Genomic DNA, 4028 nt, shown 5'->3' with positions numbered 1-4028 from the left:
GTCACACAGCTGGCAAGCGGCTGAACCGGGATTTGAAGCCATGACCTCTGACTCCCAAGCCCGGGCTCTTTCCACTGAGCCACTCTGCTTCTGTTGTTGTACTGTACTCTCCCAAGCACTTAGTACAGTCCTTTGTACAAAGTAAGCACTCGGTAAATACGATTGAATGAATATTATAAGACATTTTTCAGAGCTGTAGTTGAGAAGTTTGTGTAGTCCAATTAAATCAAATCAAATGCTAGATACTAAGAGACTACTTTCTGATGCAATCACTCAGGGTCACACCTGGGGAGTTTCGAGTACTCTACCAGTCTCGACTAGGGGAGGGAGAACCAAGCAGAGGCCCGTCCATTCCAATCCTAGCTTGACCGGTGGCTAGCGAGTGGAAGACAATCTGCTACAAGTCAGAATTTACCTGTGTTGGGCAGCAGCTGCAGGGGAGGGAGTCGAGGGCGGAGACTCCACTTTACTGTGTGGAAGGAGGCGATGGTAAACCACTTCTAGATTTTTACCAAGAAAACTCTGTGGATCCACTACCAGAAAGATTGCAGATGGAGGTGGGGCCTTCTGGGAGAGATGTGTCCATGGCGGACAAGCCTCGACAGCGTAAGACAACAAGAACAAAAGCTACTACTGATAACTGCAATAACTGTGGTAATGGTAAAGTGTTACTATGTCACAAGCAACAATAATAATAATGTTGGTATTTGTTAAGTGCTTACTATATGCAGAGCACTGTTCTGAGCGCTGGAGGAGATACAGGGTGATCAGGTTGTCCTATGTGAGGCTCACAGTCTTAATCTACATTTTACAGATGAGGGAACTGAGGCGCAGAGAAGTGAAGTGACTTGCCCACAGCCACACGGCTGACAAGTGGCAGAGCAGGGATTCGAACCCGTGACCTCTGACTCCCAAGCCCGTGCTCTTTCCACTGAGCCACGCTGCTTCTCTAATAACAATGATAATAATAATAAACGATGGTATTTGTTAAGCACTTACTGTGAGTCAAGCACAGTTTTAAGCACTGGGATAGATACAAGGTAATCAGTTTGGACACAGTCCCTGTACCACTGGGGGCTCACAGTCTCAATCACCATTTTACAGATGAGAGAACTGAGGCTCAGAGAAGTGAAGTGACTTGCCTAAGGTCACACAGAAGACAAGTGGCGGAACCAGAATTAGAACCCACGACCTTCTGTTTCCCAGGCCCGGGCTCTATCCACTAGGCCATGCTGCTTCTCTGAGTGCCACATGTATAAAAGACAATCCTATCAGACACAGTCTCTGTACCATATGGGGCTAACGATCGATCGATCAATCAATTAGTGGTATGTATTGAGCACTAACCGTGTGCAGTGCACTTTATTATGAGCTTGAGAGAGTACAATACAGATAGACACAGTCCCTGCTCTCCAGGAACTTACCGTTTAAAAAGGGGCGACAAACATTAAAATACATTTACAGCTAAGGGAAGCAACCCAATATACGGATACTTACATAAGTGCTGTGGGCATGGAAGGTTTAATCTAAGTGCTTATCTGGTGCCTAAGTGGGAAAAAGAATGGGTATTTTAATCTCATTTTTTACAGATGAGGAAACGAAGGCAAAGAAAAGTTAAGCGACTTGCCCAAGTGACAGGTATGTAAGAAGCAAACAATGAAATCTCCAAAACATTATAGGTATAGTTCAGAGTCTATCAGATTCCATGGTCAAGGGACCAGTGTAGATGCTCAAATAATAATAATAATAATATTTGTTAAGTGCTTACTATATGTCAAGCACATTTCTAAGGTCTAGGGGAGATACAGCCTAATTAGGTTGGACACCATCCCTGTCCCACTTGGGTCTCACGATCTTAATCCCCATTTTACAGATGAGGAAACTGAGGCACAGAGAAGTTCAGTGACTTTCCCAAGGTCACATAGACAGATGGCAGAGTCAGCACTAGAACCCAGGTCCTTCTGACTCCCAGGCCTGTGCTCTATCCACTAGGCCACACTGCTGCTTCAGCAGATCATCCCAAGTCCAGTCGCAGCCCAAATGGTAGCCAACGATCGAAGATTGCCAGTATTGGATTTTTCTTTTGTCACATTCTTGTCTTTAAATAATGCATCTTATGCATGTGAGGAATTTAACATTCATTATATGGACAAGAATGAGTTTCTGCCCCTTAAAGCAGAATAAAAAGTCAAAAAGATTCCCCAATGCAATCCCCGGTAATGGTGTAGAAAGCACGGCACTGAAAGAGAATTAATGTTTGGGTAGACTGGGAAATAAGAATTGAGCTGTTAGTTCCTAAATCCATCACAATAGACAGAGGAAAATATCTTAATGTTGTAACTTTCTGGGTAGAAAGAACAGACTGGTTTTTACAAATGTTGGATATCAAAAGTGGCATGATCTCTGAAGAGAAGCCAGGAGAGCAGACAATCTAAGCAAGATTGGCTGAGGATAAATTGAATGATGTGAAGTTCACATGCGCGGGATCAATGTAAATGATCCACATTGTGAAGCCAATGTCTAGGGGAGAATTAATAAGGCTAAATGTCACCATGCACAAGCTAAGCAAAATGACAGCTCTCAGTCATTCTGTGCATAATGAAATTCCATTCTACCAGAGCCAGAAACGAAGCCTAGATGAGCGCAAAGAATTCCGGAGGTAATTCTGAAGTCACAAATCTTCAGGAGATTATTTTATTTATTTTATTTTATGGTACTGTTTTGTTAAGCACTTACTCCGTGCCTGGCACTGTACCAAGCACTGGAGTAGATACAATCAAATCAGGTTGGACACAGTCCCTGTCCCACCTGAGGCTCACAGTCTTAATCCCCATTTACAGCTGAGGTAACCGAGGCACTGAGATGTTGAGTGACTTACCCAAGGTCACACAGCAGACAAGCATTTTCAGCATTAGAACCCAGAAGATCTCCCATCTCCCCACTCCCTAACCTTCCAACTGCTGCTTCAACACTTCTGTGTCACCCCAACACTTGGCTACTCACATTTTCCCATTGCATCTGTGTATATATCTTTTACTCTGTTACCTCCTCTTACAGATTTTACTGTCTCCCCAAATAGACTGTAAGTTTCTAGAGGGCAGGACTCATCTCAAATGACTATCTTGTACTTTCTCAGGATCTGAGTATATTGCTCTGTCCATAGTAGGTGCTCAGTAATTGCTGCGACTACCAATCGATCCTATTTATTGAGTGCAGAATACTGTATGAAGTACTTGGGAGAGTACACTACAACAGAGTTGGTAGACACCTTTCCTGCCCACAGTGAGCTTACAGTCTAAAAGAGGGGAAATTATGGGTACGTACATAAGTTTTTAGTGTACATAAGGGTACATCAGAACCGTTAGAAAGGTTACGGATTATGGCAGAGGGCAGGACGTTCTGGAGAAAATACATCCATAGAGTCGCCGGGAATAAGAAACGACTTGGAGGCTCTTAATAACAATACATAATTTTTGCGGGGCTGACGGTGGGGTGAATAAATGGAGCAAATCTAAGTGCAGGGGTTATAATAATAATAATAATAATGTTGGCATTTGTTAAGCGCTTACTATGTGCCGAGCACTGTTCTAAGCGCTGGGGTAGACACAGGGGAATCAGGATGTCCCATGTGGGGCTCACAGTCTTAATCCCCATTTTACAGATGAGGTAACTGAGGCACAGAGAAGTTAAGTGACTTGCCCACAGTCACACAGCTGACAAGTGGCAGAGCTGGGATTCAAACTCATGACCTCTGACTCCAAAGCCCGTGCTCTTTCCACTGAGCCACGCTGCTTCTCTCTCTGGTTATGTTGAAGGGTGTGGGAGAGGAAGGCATGAGGGCTTTGTCAGTTGAGGCCTCTTGGAGATGTGATTTTAATAAGGCTTTGAAAGTGGAGAGAGTGATTGCCAGACATGAAGAAGGAGGGATTACTAATAGTAACCGCGGGGATGATGATGATAATGATGATGGTATTTGTTAAACACTTACTGTATGCCAAGCCCTGTTCCAAGCTCTGGGATAGATACAA

The 4028-nt window shown here is 43.9% G+C and overlaps 1 non-coding gene across 1 annotated transcript; it reads left to right on the top strand.

Moving 5' to 3' along the window:
• The first annotated feature begins 267 nt into the window (after positions 1 to 267).
• On the top strand, positions 268 to 405 carry LOC114807183. Its single transcript, XR_003755236.1, has one exon. It is a non-coding gene; the product is annotated as a small nucleolar RNA SNORA7 (small nucleolar RNA).
• Positions 406 to 4028: the final 3623 nt, after the last annotated feature.

Source organism: Ornithorhynchus anatinus, chromosome X1 (genome assembly GCF_004115215.2).
Source record: "Ornithorhynchus anatinus isolate Pmale09 chromosome X1, mOrnAna1.pri.v4, whole genome shotgun sequence".
Taxonomy (NCBI): Eukaryota; Metazoa; Chordata; class Mammalia; order Monotremata; family Ornithorhynchidae; genus Ornithorhynchus; species Ornithorhynchus anatinus.
The sequence above is the reverse complement of the archived record's forward strand: the minus strand, read 5'-3'. Positions and strand labels throughout refer to the sequence as shown.